The 17,287-nt window shown below is 38.2% G+C and overlaps 1 protein-coding gene across 4 annotated transcripts in view; it reads left to right on the top strand.

Moving 5' to 3' along the window:
- Positions 1-17,287, top strand: part of FTCDNL1 (formiminotransferase cyclodeaminase N-terminal like) — a 158,307-nt gene that overhangs the window by 53,195 nt on the left and 87,825 nt on the right. For all 4 annotated transcript variants that reach the window (XR_005218767.1, XR_005218764.1, XR_005218765.1 and 1 more), the window contains one exon: positions 9,614-9,693. The gene's annotated coding sequence lies outside the window, so the exon portion shown is untranslated. The remainder of the gene's footprint in view (positions 1-9,613; positions 9,694-17,287) is intronic.

Here is a 17,287-nt window from a genome sequence, read left to right as displayed (position 1 = left end):
TTTAACTTGTGGTTTCCCCAACTTCTGCAGCTACTGACTGTGGGCTCATGTATGGTTGAGGGTAATAGACAGTCGTTAATGTGTAAGCAAACCCTAAGATTGTTAGCATTATTCCTCATCCGTTGTCATCTTGTCACCAAGTGGTTGGAAAGAACCAAAAGAAAGAGAGTTTAAGTTCCTTGTTCTGCAAGTCAGCCTCAGAGCAGTTCCATTCCAACTCTCTCTGCCATCCACCTATTGGAATTTAAAGTATGGGCAGGTGGGAAGGGTCACACTACATTTTCAAGGAAACAAAGGAAATAGCTCAAATGTCTTTAAAGCATCTACATGTTTCTATGAAATTAAATCTAAAATTGCTATGAGGATATGGGTGGACTGTAACTCAACTGAGCCTGTAGAACTATTTGGAAGTCCCCTCTGAAAACTTTACATACCTTGACTGGGGTATTTAACTCATTCATTATTATAAATTTTGTTTGCAAAGCTATTTTCCCCATTACACTGTGAGCTCTTTGAGAACAGAGACTGTTTTATTCCCCTTGATAATTCCAATGCTGGCCTCAAAAAGTCTTTGTTGATTAAAGTAATGCACAAATAACTGAATTCAGAGCCCAGGTATTGGGTTGGAACTCTCCAACTCTTAGATATAGATGGCTCAATTATTTATCCACTGACCTGGGATTTTGTTGCATGAAGACAAGCTACATTTATGCAGTACAGTAAAAGGAAGGAACTGTTTTGAACTTTTAGAGAACAGGAAGTTTGGCCCAGCTTATGTGTGAGGTTGGGGAAAAGGAGTGGAGACACCAAAACTCCTCATAAAGATGGATGATAACATGACTCCAGAATGAAACACCTGACTCTAACCTCACACGGAAGCGTTAGCTGGAAGAAGTGTTCGAGTTCCTCACACCTCTTTCTCTTGTCTTTACTCTTAAATTCATGCTGTCTTTTAAATGCCCCATGATCCACTTGTAAATTCTTAAAGCAAAAATGATGCCAGGTTCTTTTCTATGGCTACCAGATTGGAGCTTTTCTCTCCCTGCTTCATTCAGTTAATTGAACTGTGCTGGAAGATTCAATAATTTATTCTATGGAGTCATTCTGTGCAGACAACTCCAGGCTGAGAGAAAGAGACTTAAACTGAATCTCTCAAACACTTGAAATGCAGAATTCATGTTTTGGAAAACACCAGTGAGTCAGTGTCCTCAAATGTAATCAATAAAAGACAGTCTCCATCATCAGCTTTTCATTAACTGAGCTCAGAATTGCCTCCTTTTACTGCTTTTTACATGTTTACGGTATCTCATTCTTTCCTTGATTCTGGATTTTCACACCATATGGCCACATCTTTAAGTCATTTTTCAGCTGCTCTATTAAATAGTAAAATGAGATTCAGAACAGATTTCTTTGAGTTTAAAATAGCGTTTTTGGTGTGTGAATTTTTTTGTAAATAAAAAAGAATTAAAGCATTCAAAAGCATGGAATTTCAGGTATTCCTACACAGACAGTGTAATATATAGCTTTCTACTTACTTAGAGTAAATATGTGTTCATCTCGTGGAATTTCACCTGTGGTATAAATTGATTCATTCATTTTGCATATTGAAATTCATTTCTATTTAAATGAGATTTAGCCTCCACTATTGTTAATGAACATAGATTGCAAATGAAATTGAAAGAATATCTTTTATAACTATTCAATATTATATTTCTCATTAGACATGATTGCTCAGACTTATCAGCATACATACTACATATCGATAATACTCTATTGCTGTAATTGTGTTTGCAGTTCTAATATTTTATGTTAGATAAAATACCGAATTGTTTTAGGCTTTACTTTTTTTTCTGGAATATTTAATGGTCAGTTCCTTGAGTAGCTGCAAAGGAGAGAGTATTACTGCTAACATTCAGATTGCATAGTTTGCAGGAGGGCTCAAAGCATATAGCCTCACAGTTTAATGCAGTTTACTTTGTAAAGAGTTAGACATTGAAAAAGTTATTAAATATTTACTGCTTGTTTTCTTAACCAGAAAGGACATTTTGGTGTAACTTGATTGGGATTTTTTTTTTAAGGGATAGCACTTAACAAAAGGGAACCGCTGCATGAGCAGATTTTATAATCTGAGTAAACTTGCCATTGATCCAGTCTTTAGCAGCAGGGACTGTGTCAATCACACTTAATCACTTTTATGAGAATGTGATTTAAAAACTTCAATTAGCCAGAAAAATCTGGATATCAACCTGAAGAAACCTACAGTTGATCGTTTAACGTTAAAACAAAATGCACTCAACATCCAGAAGGTCAATTCTCTCTTAATTGTAATTCAATAAAGTCAATTATAAGTATTATACAATTTGTGAGTCTTATAAATACAGTTCACATATTTTGGCTCCAATTTTGGTGCTGTTTGCTTGAGAAATGTGCTTCAGTTGAGGATAAGTCCATTGAATATGTATATTTTAATGATTGTCAGCATTTTATGTTCATTATTTAATATGATACATAAGAAAGTAGCAATTGGAGCAATATTGTAAATTCAGGTGAAATTCTGGTATATTTGTTGTTTTTATCATCACAAGACAAACTTACACAAGATTTTTAAATGACACAGGAACAAAAGAAGTCAAATACTAATATTAAACCTTTTTAAAATTTAAAAATCACAGTCACTTTCATGTGTTCTATGGTATCTTTTTAATTATATAAATTTCTGGAAAACAGAAGATATCTCCCAACATGTTGTGTACCATTTCTAGAATGCTACAGCCATATTCAAGGTGCAAATTAAGAGGGCTACATCTTTTCCACGTAGAAAAAATCATTACCCCTCAGCATTTACTTAGCACCTAACAGCTAGTGGTATTAGAAAATTACACAGTGCTTTTCCCTAAGAACTTGCAAATTAAGAGAGATTGCACATACTCAAACAAATAGAAGTAATATGAAAGACAATGTGAAATGGACAGCCCCCTGACCGATGACAGGGACAAACATTCTGCAAGAGCTCCATTGTCATTTTTAGCCTGAAAGTCAGCAGAGGGTCCTGCTCGTTGAAGGAGATCCACCAGGGGTTTTGGAAGAGGTCCCAGCCTTCTGGTGTTTCCACATCATTAGCTGGCAGCAAGAAGTTTGTTCTTTTTGAGGAAATAATGGATTCAACAAATATTTTTTGATGATTTACTAAGAGACAGAGCTGTGAACAAGACAGTCTCTGCCCTCATGGAGCTTGCTCTCTAGTGGTGGGAGACAGAAAGCCCACAAATGAACAAGTAATAGGAAAAATTTCAGATGATGCTAAGAACCATGTAGAAATATAAAGCAGTGTAGGGTCTTGTGGGAGGCTGGGGAGTGTTTACATTTTACGTGAGATGGTCAGAAAAGACCTCATTGTTGAGAAGTGTGGGCTGAACAGGGTGTGCTTGGGCAGCTGGGGCAGCTGGGAAAAACCAGAGAAAACCCTTATTTCTAGCCACCCTGTGTTCACCTGTCATTCTTGGCATCCCACAAAGAGTGGATAAGAGACAACTTACAAGGTTACTCAGGCCAAGAGATCTTCTATTCCCTAGTAAATACCATAATGGAAAAATAGTTTTATCAGCTTCCATTTACTGAATGCCTTGTACAGCAGGTATTAGGTTGAGCATGTGGCACACTTTGCAATGGTCGAAGTCAAAATTTTAATTATTTCCTTTCCCCCAGTAAGGAAACAGATGCTTAACTGTTGTCAAATGACATGTTCAGGTGCACAGGGCTCTGAATGGAGGAGCCAGAGTGCAACCTCAGGTCAGGCTGACTCCAGAGTCACATGTTGGTGCCTCTCCAAGAGGGTAAGAGGCATGGAAAGATGGCAGCATTAGTTGATTATTACAATATCTTGAAATGTGACAGATATTAATGTTTTTAACTGAATGAGGAAGGCTGAGTTGTTGCTTGGGAAAAGTCAGGAGAGCAATTGGCTACCAACTCTGGTTGGATTCACTTAAGGCAGCCAGGTTTTTCCACTGCAGAGAAGTGGAAACTTGGCTGTTATCCAGTAAGTTTGGACTCTTTGGGCAACTGGTCCACATAAACTATGTCTCCCTCTTCCCCTCTGTGCTGGTTTGAATGTATTATGTCCCCCAGAAAAAGCCATAGTCTTTGCTGCAATCTTGTAGGGCAGACATATTAGTGGGGATTAAGTTGGAACATTTGGATTAGGTTGTTTGCATGGAAATGTGCCCCACCCAACTGTAGGTGATAACTCTGATGAGATATTTCCATGGAGGCTTGGCCCCACCCATTCAGGGTGGGCCTTGATCAGTGGAGCCATATAAATGGGCTGACAAACAGAAGGAACTCAGTGCAGTGCAGCTGACTATGACATTTTGAAGAGGAGCTACAGCCAAGAGGGACACTTTGAGGAATGCACAGGAGCTGAAATAGTAGCTGCAGATAAGAGACAGTTTGAAGACGGCTGTTGAAAGCAGACTTTTGCTACAAAGAAGCTAAGAGAGGAAAAATGCCCCAAGAGCAACTAAGAGTGACATTTTTGAGGCACTGAAGCCTAGAGAGGAACGTCCTGGGAGAAAGCCATTTTGAAACCAGAACTCTGGAGCAGACACCAGCCATGTGCCTTCCCAGCTAACAGAGGTTTTCCAGATGCCATTGGCCATCCTCCAGTGAAGGCACCCAATTGTTGATGTGTTACCTTGGACACTTTATGGCCTTAAGACTGTAACTGTATAACCAAATAAACCCCCTTTTATAAAAGCCAATCCGTCTCTGGTGTTTTGCATTCTGGCAGCATTAGAACACCCTCAAATGAGAAATATTTACTTTGGCCACAATGGTTTTTTGTTTTTTTTTTTTAATTTTTAAACTTTTATGTACTTTATTAGGAATGTTTGTTATTCTATGCAAATATAACCAGCCCACTATTATGAATAAAAACCACCCAATTCCATTAAGCAGGCTTGGAAACATATTAAAAATTTGGCAGCTCTCCAAATTTCCATCAGTCTTTACTTAGATCAATAATAATAATAATATCAATGTCTGTTATTATTCATCCAGAATAAATTATAATTTTTTCAGGACACTGGTATTTTCAGGGATGAAGTTTAGAATATTTCTGAGCATCTAAGACACATCAGATTCCACCAGGATGCTTACTCATTTGAATATCAATGTATGGAAAAGTGATCTTCAACTGGGATAATTAGAGATGCAGATCTTACTTTTTATGTTGCATCATCTGGCTCCTTCCTGTAAAGTTTTGGTGCTACACTTTGAACTACCCATGCAGAGAGAAGAAAAAAAAATGATAATGAAGTAAAGTACACATATAATGAGTATCTGTTAAAATAATAGCTCTGGAAAGAAACGGAAGTTTCATGCAACACAGGAATTTTCTCTCCTTCTGTAGCAGATTCACATCACAGCTGGTCTGAGGTCCTGGCCTAAGTGGTTGTGACTTTTCGATGTTGATGCCATATGTGTGGGGGACTGTCAATCCAATGGCCATTTGGACCCTCACTCCATACGTGTGTGCTGCACATTTAACAACGGACTCTGCTTTTTTTAGATGCAAATGTTTACTTCACAAAATCAGCTTTGAGTTTGTCATTGTGATGAAATCATGGTTGAATTTGAAGACTGGATGAGACTTGGTGGTAGAGTGACAAGGCTAGTCTGTAATATGCACTGCAGAAAACTTGAAAATATTTTGGTCCCTTTTTTTGTTCCCCGGTTTGCTTTTGGTAACTTTATTATTACTTTGTTTTTATTGATAATAAGCATTCATATATGTTTTAGATTTCTTTCAGTAGCTTTTCAAAGCAAGTTTCTCTCTTTCCCCCTAATCTTTTCCCAGATAATTTGTACCAACTTTCAGAGGGTTTCTGTTGAAGACTAAACGGTGAATCAAACCTTAGGAAAGAATTATGCCTTGGGTTGTCTTTTATTCACATCTCACCTACTTTCTTATTATTTTTTAACCTCATGTATTATTTTCATTTCATTTGTTCATGAGAACAAATGTCTCATTATGTTCCTAAGGGAATTTGGGGTGTAGTGACACTTGCAGGCGGTTGGAAATGTTAATTTTGTAGGTACAAGCACGGCAATTAGGATCCCGTGTTGTCCCTTCTTAACGAGAGTCCTGTTGTTGGGAGACGAAGGGAGTATCATTTCATCATTTTCCCAAGGTGTGTTTCTGACCACTTTGCAATTCCGGAAGCATTTTGAGGCCCTTGTCTTTGTGTGTGTGTGTGCTCCTTAATCCAGCCACTAAATATATATCAGAAAATTAAAAATTTTAAAATATCTTTGACAGTACAGTGAGAATCTAGAGTGGAAAAAAAAGAAGTCCTCCTTAATTTAACCAATGTTGATGGTGAAATTACTTACACTTGATACTAGGATATTTGGAATGAAAAGATAGTCCTTGTGGTTTCTTTGGAGGATCTTATTTTGGATACAAAGCATACAGATATGGATTAATTAGAGAGCAGTTCAAAGCAGCACAAGGTCTCAAGCAGGAGAGTCATATGTGCTGAGCACAGGAGGACTCTGGAGATAAGAAACCCTCAGGGGGAAATACAGTCAGTTTTGCAGGATACCCAGATTAGTGACAAGTGAGAGAATACTACAGAGTGAAATACCAGGAGGAAAAGAGCACAGAAGTGGGAAATATGCAGTAGATAAATGGGTAGCTGGCAGGCGTGAATGCACTCATGCAACGAAGATGCAGGAATGGCTAGTCCTTGGTTTTTGCCCTCAAGGAGCTCACTGCTAAGCAGGGAGAAAAATATACAAACTACCCTTTGTAGTGCAAGTGGTAAATGAAGATAGAAGGTAAAAGCAAAAAAAAATTCTCTGCTGGAGAGAGTCAGGGAAAGCTTCTTAAAAAAAGAGGTAACTTTTGAAGAATGAAGCAGGGACTTTTCAGACAAAAGGAACATCAGATTTAGTTGGATAGAAGCGAGACCTCTGGTGAGAAATAATCTTCAGTGTACTTCAAAATATAGTATCAATTATTTCTAAATTTACCAAAAGTCCTACCCCTTCATGAGACCTTTGTGCACTCATTTTAGGACTTCATATTTCAGGCACTTGGGAAGTTTGATAACAAATTAGTATGATAGAAAAATTATGATTTTCCCAAAATTCTATCTTCCACTATTTTTAGGTTTTTCCTTTTCAAAGAAATTTGTGAATTTTTTTTTTAACATATAAAACAGTACAGAGGAAAGAGGCAAATTTTGTAATGGAAACACTCCACATAATTTATCTACATATTGTTATATTCTAAAGAGGGTAATATAGTTAATTCTTTTAATATCACTATGGGAAATAATTCACATAAGCAATGTGGTTTTGAAAAGGGTATAGTATATACAAACATAGTATATACTACAGTATATAGTATATATAATATACAAATATATTTAAAAGGGACACATTACATTTGCTTGTAGTCTCTCTCATCATATAGCATCACAATTTGTTCTTCATGCTACTAGTACTGTGGGAACCATAGTCATCAGATTAAACAAAACAAAAATAGATGGCCTTGACTGTATACTGCTATATGGATTTTACATAAATTTCACATTATGTACAATGACACTATTAAATGTGTTAATACAACACATAAAGTGACCAATTCTCTTTAAATTTTAGTGTTTCACATATTTGTTTTGATTGTACGTGTGGGAGCTGCAAGAACAGCTCTGCAAAAATACTTTGCAAGTTACCATAGTGACTAAATTGTAGTGCTTTATGATGTTGTCTTTCTCCTGGGTCTTAATTCAGTTACATGTTTTTTTAATCACAGACTGATAGTTGACTCTTTAATTATCCTATTTAAAAAAATGTATATACATATACACGTTTATATAGGTGCATAATTTGATCATATTAAGATTTTTTAAGGTAAAATCTTATTTTTTCTTTCTCTTTTTGATTAGTCCCCACATCCCCTTTTTCTCTTTCTTCTTACCCCATTTTAGTATTTTATGTTAAGAAATAGTTTGTCTCCTTTCATTTTTATCTGTTTTATACAGTTATATACAGACATGCATGCATGTAAAAATTTAGGGTTTTGAATCATTTCATAAAACTATGGTCATATTAAACAGTTTCATCTTACCTTTTTCACTAAGCAAGATCCCATGAAAATCCTTCCATATCAGTTGATATGGCTCCTTTTCATTCCTTTAAATAGCTGCTTAATATTTCATTTTGTGAATGATCCTTAATTTTATTTAATCACTTTGTTTCCATTTTTTCCTACTTTGAATAATGCTTCAATAAATATCATAATACACATGTCCTCACTCAGTAGTGGTGTTTTTATTTGTATGGGATAGATTCCAAGAAGTTAGGGTTGCAGGGGCAACGAGTATATGGATTTTAAATTTTCATACAAGTTGCTGTATTACTTTCCAAAAGGTATGCAACACGTCCCAATTATACCAAGCAGTATTTGAGGGACTCTCTTCCTCGTGTCCTTGCCAGCAATATATGTTAGAATTTTCTTTAGTTTTTGCCACTCTGATAGGTATAAAGTAAAATTTCATTGTTACTTTAATTTGCATTTTCCTGACTATTAAGAAATTTGCTAGTTGACTTTTTGGATATGTTTAAAGAATATCATGGTGGTTTGAAGCTTTAAGTAGTTAATAACATGCTCTTAAATCTGATCCATCCCTGTAAATGTAAACCCATTGTTAAGTAGGACCTTTTGATGAGACTACTTCAATTAAGACATGATCCACCTCATTCAGGGTGGTCATAATCCTATTACTGGAGTCCTTTATAAATGGAATGAATACAGAGTTAGAAAGAAAAACATGGAAACAAGAATTTGAAATCAGCGAAACCTTGAAGAGAAGGGAGAGACCAGCAGATGCTGCCGTGTTAGCCTTGCCATGTGGCAGAGAAGACAAGGATCGCTGGCAGCCAGTGTTCAGGAAGAAAGCATCGCCTGATGATGCCTTGATTTGGACATTTTCTCGGCTTTTTGTGTATTACAAATATTACCCCTTGCTACATCATCTCTGATGCATTTTTTTTTTCCTACATCCATTGTTTCTTCCTTGCATTTCAGGTGTCTTATGTTACACAGAAGTTTTAATTTTTTTTACATAGTCCTTCAAAAATGTTTTAAGATAAAATTATCTAATACCTTTCCACCCCACTCCTCCCCAAACCAAATCCTGTTGAAATTCTAGTCATTTCAAAGTCTAGTAAATGGCATTACCTTTACATAAGTCACACTTTTATGAAATTAAATCCTCCCATCCAAGAACCTGGTATGCTTTTCTATTGGTTCAGACTTTGTCTTTCATCAGTGTTATGGTTTTTTCCATACATGTTCTTTATCTTTCTTGGAAACTTTTTTCTAAGTATTTTATGGCTTGCTGATACTGTAAATAGAATATTTTTCCATTACTAGGTACGTATGTTGATTTTTAGACATTTATCTTAAGTCCAGCTACCTTATCAATTTTATTAATTCTAGTGGTGGTCTTTTTCTTTTTTTAATTTGAAATTCTTGTAGACTTGCTGGGCATGCATTTATATTACCAAAAGAAAATACATAGTTTTATATCTTCTTTTCCAGTGTTTATGCCAGCCATTTTATTTTCTCAAAAATCACCTCAAGGCAATATTAAATAATAATGAAGACATTGGGCATCCCTGGTAAGTTCCTAGTTTTAATTAAGATGATTGTAATGTTTTGCTGCTTAGGATAATATATGCTTTTGATTTTTTGTAAATAGTCTTTATTGTAAGTTGTTTTCTTTTATTGATTTTCTTGGAGTTTTTAAAATTAAAGACAAGGGATGACTTTATATCAAATAGTTTTTTATCTATTATCATTTTCAATGATTTTTCTCCCTTAGTTTGTTGATATAATAGATTATGTTAATGGATTGCCTACTATCAAACTACCTTTGCATTCCTGGAATAAAAATTATCCTTCGTCATATTACACTACGTCTTTGAAATTTTTTTTGTCCTATTTTTGCTAATATTTTGTTTAAAATTTGGACCTATATCATTGTGAGATTAACCTATAGATTTTTGTTTGTTTTGTTTGTTTGTTTTTTGTGTTACTGTCTCCAAAAGTTTTTGGTATTAAAGTTTTGCTTGCTTTCTGAAATAAACTCAAGAGATTTCCACCCATTTCTATAGTCTGGAATAGTTTAAATAAGTCTGAAAGCTTAATTAGTTAAAGATTAGATAAAACCATAATGCCCTGGAGACTTTTTCATAAAATAGCTTTTTTTATGGTAATTACCATATACAAGTTTTCATTTCTCTTGGATTAATTTTGGTAATTCATATTTGGCTAGAAGATCATCCATTTCCTCTAGATTTTCAAATTTGTTTGCCATGAAGTTGCACACAGTACTCTCATAATTTGAATTATTTATTTTAAACATTTATTATTTCTGTGGTTATTATGCATCCTTTATTATGCATCCTTTCTCACTTTTTCTTTTTGCATTTTTTGCTGTCTCTCCTTTATCATTAATTAGGTTTTTGAGTCTTTTAAAAATCATTTTATAGGTCTTTTCAATAATGCACTTTTTATGATATATTTATCCTTTCCACTTTTTTGTGTGTTCTGTTTTATTACTTTCACCTCATCATTATTAATTTATGCTTTTTAGTTTCTTTAGGTTTATTTTGTGCTTGTTTTCCTAATTTTTAAAGAGGGAACACTTATTTCTTTAACGTGGGCCTTTTTTCTGCAGTAACAAATAATTTAGGGCCATAAATTTTCCCCTGAAAATATCTCATGAGTCTTACTATGTAGATAGTTTCTAATTTCACTTTTTATTTCATCTTTGAGGTTTACTTAAGGTTTAAGACAGTGTTTTTAGATTTCCAAGTTGTTAAGATGATTTTAGTCACCTTTTTTGCCGGTTTGGATATATTATGTTGTATATATTTTTATTTTGTTTGGATAAAAGAACAAAAGCCATGTTCTTTTAATTCAGTCTTGTGGGATCTTTGGATCAGGTTGTTTCCAGGAAGATGTGGCTCACCCAACTGTAGGTGAGACATTTTGATTAGATCATTTCCATGGAGGTGTGGTCCTGCTCATTCAAGGTTGGTCTGAGAATGTTCTATAGAATGTCACATTGGCCCATCATATCAATATATTGCGACATCATGTTAATGGGACTGGATGAAGTAGAAGTATTAAGTACTTTGGAGGCCTTAGTATAACACTCCATTCCAAGGGGTAGGAAATAATATCTATAGATGATTTAGGGCCCACATCAGTAATGGTTTTAGAGCTTGAGTGGTCTGGGAAATTCCATCCAAAGTAAAGGAAACATTATTATATCATATACTTCCCACCACTAAGAAAGGAGCACTGTGTCTGAGAGGCCTCTTAGGGTTCTGGTGGCAGCATATCCTACACTTGCGAATGCAGCTCTTAGGTAAGCATAAATATGGACATATCGGTGATGGTGAATAGCTTGGCTGGTTGGTCAGGGAGAAGAAATACTGGGTAATTGAAGACAAGGAAGTCTGAGCAAGAGGTAAGTGATGGGTCTATGAGAGTGAACACGAAGTGAGAAGATCCTTGAATTGCACATTAACATCTACATAGAAGGGAACGAAATAACTCAGGTAGACAGAAAGACATGGCTGTCTGACATCTGTCACTCACCAAGGCTAATTTAGCTCCTGGTGATGCTGCGTGTCTAACCTGCCATCAACAAAGACCAATGCTGATCTCCCAATTATGGAGTCATTCCTCAAGAAGACCTGTGAACCACCTGATGGCAAGCTGACTATATGGACCTCTTCTGTCTTGGAAGAGGCAGCTATTCATCTTGACTGGATTTGAAACACATTCTGGGTATGGGTTTGCCTTTACTGCCAGAGGGCCCCAGCCATCCCTGTTATCCATGGACTTACAGAGGGTTTGATCCCTGGTATGGGATCCTGCATATCAATATATTGGGCTAAGAGACCCACTGAGAGCAATGGAGGGACGGCAGTGGGTACATGACCATAGTATACACTGGTCCTATCCTATACTGACCACTAAGAAATTGCTGGTGTGATAGAGTATTGGAATGGCCTTTTGAAGGCAGAGCTGAGATGATATCCTTATAGGATGAGGCATCCTCCTTCAGGACATAGTGTATACCATTATTTGGTGCTGTGTCCTCAGTAGGTTGAATACATGGGTCCCGGAAGTAAAGGGTGGAAGTAAGAGTAGCTCCACTTCTATCTCCACTCCTCTCTTGAGGAGACTGTGTTTTATGACCCTATAATATTAGGCACTATGGGCTAGAGGTTTTGGTTTCTAAGAGGGAGAACACACCCACTAGGGGACACGGAGAGGATCCCATTAAACTCATGCCAAGGGACCAGCAGGCAAGGAAAGAAGTCACTCTCCTGGCAAGGGCAGTTGACCCTGATCATCAGGCGAAGGCAGGGGTGCTAATAATTAATGGTGGCAGGGAAGATTATGTTTGACACCTAGACAATCTGCTGTGTATCTCTTGGTATTCCCCTGGCAACCTGTGACAGCAAGTAGACAAGTACAGCAGCTGTGACCTGACCAAGGCCTCAGACCCCTCAAGGATGAAGGTCTGGATCACCCTGCCAAGACATCTAGATCAGAAGAGGTGCTATCTAAGGATAAGGGGTATCTAGAATGGGTGGTAGAGGAGGGAGACCAGCTGACTTTGCAACCAGCTGCAGCAGCAGGAGTCAGGGTGGGGAGTGTTGCAATCTATCCCTCTAACTTTCATTGTGTAATTTTTCCCAGGAAAAGAGACAAACCAGAATCCTGAAGAAACTGATCCCAGAACTTGTTATATGAAGCACTTGGATCTGAGAGGCATAGGGTAGAATTGGGTGGTTGCTGTGGTACTCTGCCAGATCTCCCCATCTGAACTGAGATGCACATTCCCCAGACTGCTGGAGTGTTGGCAGAGCGTAGAGTCCTCCTCCGGGTCTTACCATTGGCTAAATTTCTTCCTGGAGATAACTGGCATCTAATGGTGGATGCAATTTAGGGATATAAAATTCCAGCTACCTTGCTTCATCCCAGCAAAGCAGGTGATCCCAGCTCCAGAGTGCCCTTTAGGGTTGGTCGAGGCCTTTGCTGCATCTGCATCCTAGTTCAACTTCTCTGTCCAGTCCTGCTTCCTCAGATATTCCTGAGAGCTTGCTTAGGTAAATCTCCAGCACACCATTCTCAGTCTCAGAGTCTGTTTGCCAGGGAACTTGACCTAAAAGATGGGCTCCTGTTTTTCCTATTTGGTTTTTCATTGCACTCAGATCTGGTTGTTGGTGCTTTTTAAGCAGTGATAGCCCTTCTGGTAGTAAAAACAACACAGTCTCTACCCTTGTGGTCTCAGTGCAGAAGGAGGTGGGCTGCAGAGCTCTGCTGAGCTGCTTGGAAGGTAGCTTGTCAGCTGTTAGGCCTCTTTGTTCTTTCTGAGCAGGGAGGATGCAGTTGGGCTGGTTCAGCCTTCTTAGAGGCCAGGAAAACCCTGCACACTTAGGACTGATTCAGTTGGCTCCTCCAGAGCCACAGACCCAGAATATTCACTCGGGTCTGCTGTCGATCTTCCCACCACAGTGATATGCAAATCACATTGGGACAAGATTTTCCAGAATCCATTGCTTTTGTGTCTTGTTCTAGGACCCCCTGACAAAGCTCTCCAGGAAGGCTTTGGATAAAGGCTGTTTTGTGGTAGTGCTCTACTCTTGGGTTATAGCTGAACCAAGGGCTCCAGCAGCTGTTTGGTTCAAGAGAGGCAGATAAAGTGGAATTATGAGTGTGTATTTGGGGATTTGGGGACAGGGAGCTGTGTTCCCAGAATCCTCTCCTACATTACTTTTTTCAGTCTTCCATTTTGTTTTCTGTTTCTCCATTTGCCCTGGAGATGGTTTGTTCAGACTAGTTTTGTGCGCTGATCTTACATATGAGACAATTAGGGCAGACCAGGATGACTGGCAAGAACGCTGACGTAGTTGTCTAGTGAATTGGGGTGTTTAGATGCCTTGATGCTCCAAATAACTATTCTAGGATATGTCTTGCTTCAATTTTATAGTCCTAGTCTGAAAACTTTACTTGAGTAAAGATTCATAGTCTTTTGCCCAGCCAATTTAGCCAGTTTACCAAAAATATTCATTCTGTGTAACTATGATTTGAATAAAGTAGTGAATATTTCCACTGGCTTTCTCTTTACTTAATAAGGAAAGGGGGACTGTGTTAAGACTTTGTTTTACTGTCAGTCTTTGCTCTTATGAACTTGGGGATGTATCTTTTAAGAGGAACAAAAGTTTCAATTATAATTTGATGGTAAAGTATGTGACCAAGTGCTCCTCTTAGAAAAAGTCCCCATGATGGTTACCTAGTACTTGTGTCCACTGATAGAGACTACCCTGAACTATTAAAAATGCACTTTATAGGTCACTGCAGCCAATAAAAGTCATTGTGTCTGTCACAAGAATTTGCAGTTACACTAGAATGTCATCATTTCAGGAAACTATAAAGTGATGAACATGTTTATTTTCAGCCACAAAGGAAAAAAGTATCCTGAGAACCAGATTTTCTTGGCAGTTTGAGGCATTTATTAGAAAATCTGCAATTTCTTTTTGTAATCCCACACTCAGTGGGCATCCCTTTTAATAGAGGTATGTGAAGCCTGGAGAATTATATGGTACATTCTGAACTTGCTTTGCTGGGAAAATGGAACTCATGACAATTTATAAGCATGTTGAGTTCACCACCCCTTGGCTTTCTGGAAGGAGGAATTAAACTCTCATAATGGCTTAAAGGGGCCTAATGTGCTCTTAAATGCCCTTAGGCACTTGGAATGAAGAATATAGTATTTCGACATTTGTATTTTGCCTTACGTCATGTGTAGTATAAAAAGGTTTTCAAAAAATTTAGAGACTATTTGGGGGCTTTCTGGGTAACCCTGCTGTGTGGTGATTGTCTCCGTTTTTCTGTGTTTCCTCTATGGTCTCAATATTTTATTCCTCACCACCTAGAAATGGACTGGCTTTTAGCTGCGTATTCTTTCAAATGTGCTCTCAAGGAGAGAACAAGAATCATTGAAGGGTACATTAGTTTCCGAGGGCTGTCAAAACAAACTACCGTGAACTAGATGGTTTGAAATAGCATAAATTTATTCTTTCATAATTCTGGAAGCTATGAGTCTGAAACCAAGGTATTGGTAGGGCCATGATCCCTCTAAAGGCTCTAGGGAAGAGCTCTTTATTGCCTCTGCTTAGCTTCTGGTGGCTCCTGGCTTGTAGCTACGTCACTTCAATTTCTGCCTCTGCCTTCACATGGCCGTCTTCCCTCTGTGTGTGTCTACATCTCCAAATCTCCCTCTCCTTACAAGGACAGTCATATGACCTCACTGTAACTTGATTACATCTACAAAGACCCTATTTCCAAATTAGGTCACATTCACAGGTTCCAGGTGGACATAAACTTTTGGTAGACACTCTTCAACCAAGTACAAGGCGTTAGGGAGATAAAGCCCAGTTCTCTCAACCTAGAAATGCACCAGCTGTCAACATTCCACCCTCTGGCTGTGCCATTTGGAATAATTCTCCACTGAATAGGGTGGCAGTTTAAATTAGAACCAGGGAGAGGTTTTGGATTTCCTGTTTGGACTGTATCTGCAGTTAAATGTGCTTTGGTTGCTAGTTCTTCCCCTTGGTTCTCTACTTCTTTCATTACACTTTCCTATCCATTGAACTGAGTGAAATCTGCATTCCCTTTTGTAATAAAAAGTCTGACTCCACTTTTTGACATTTGACCGCTGACAGCTTTTCAAGCCTCACCCCTCCTGCTTCCCTGTGTGCTCCACGTCTAGGGAAGCTGATAGAGAGTCCGGGTGCTCCCTCCTTTGGTGCAGATGGGAGATTCAAACCATGTAAGCCATTGCCAGCATCTGGGAGCCCTCACCCCAGCCCACCCCCGATCACTGTAAAAATTCCAAGCCAGGCTCCTTTCCCTGCTCTCTCAAGCCATTTTTGGAGGTGCATCAGATCTCTCCAGAAAACCTCACTATCGGAGTAATAAACCTGTTCTTTCCCTCTTCATGTGTATGTGGTGTCAGTAGTCTCAACAACAGAACCAAATTTGGGGTGGTTTTTCATCCTGTCACTATAAAGTGTTCCAATATTTGCTTTTACCTCCCAACCTCTCCTTGCACTGGTTGACTTGTGGGACATTTGCAGTTTGGGTAATATTGGACACAGAAGAGGATTCAAGTGTATCTGTGACTCCAACATGTTCAATTACATCCCATCCTGCATGGGAAACTTTCAGTGCTTGTGACTGTATGTAATTAGGTAAGAGGCAGCATCCCAGTCATTTGTTATGGACATAGGCCATTAGGAGGAGGTGGCTGGCAATATGATTGTAGTGGGGTAGTGTGGTTAAAACAGATGGGTGTTGTGAGATATGATTTTTGTGACTTATGTAAGTCTTGGGTAAGATGTGCTCATTAGAGCTTGGTGACAGACACCTGTAGCCTTGCTCTCGCTACGTGATAGATAAGACATGGAAATCTAAGGTTCTTTGGGCAAGGTCAGTCTCTGGCTCTCCTGCATTTTTTCAGGATTCCAAAGGGCTGTGGCCACTTAAAAAGGGATTTTGTGACTGTAACAATCTAGTCTCAGTCTGTTTCTTTATTTGTAAACTGGACATGATCCTTACTTCATTGGGTTGTTGTGAAGGACAAATGGGGAAAATACAAAATGAGATAGGTACTGAGCCTGACATGTATTAAGTACTCAAGCTGTATTAGTTTCATTTGCTTTCTCTCCTCTCCTGCCTATCTTTCCTTCTTAAGTTCCTTTATCTTCTAAATCAGGTTGTGGGAAGAGGAGGAAAAGTGGAGGATGAGATTTTACTCAGTGCTATAATCATTAGTAGCAACCGGAAACATCAGCACTGATATCCGGAACAAAAGGAAGACTTGTGCCCACCCTTCTTGTGGACAGCACCTACAATTTGCAGGCCACCTCCAGCCTTTCTCCCCAATCAGGAACTCTCAGAACACTCTGATAAAAATGTGAGCAAAGCTGAAATCCCTCCAGAATTGGTGCGAGAGCAACCAGAGACATACCGTACCATTTTGAACAGCATAGTTTAGTGGAGGGACTTAGTCCCATAAACACCTAGAGTCAAATCCTTCTTCTGCCCCAGGGCTGTGATTCCAAGGGAGAGTGAATTTTATTCTCGCTGCTTCAGTGTCTGATCTGTAAAATGGGAATATAGAGG

This window comes from Choloepus didactylus, chromosome 9, assembly GCF_015220235.1.
Source record: "Choloepus didactylus isolate mChoDid1 chromosome 9, mChoDid1.pri, whole genome shotgun sequence".
NCBI lineage: Eukaryota > Metazoa > Chordata > Mammalia > Pilosa > Megalonychidae > Choloepus > Choloepus didactylus.
This window is presented reverse-complemented; position numbering and strand designations above follow the sequence as displayed.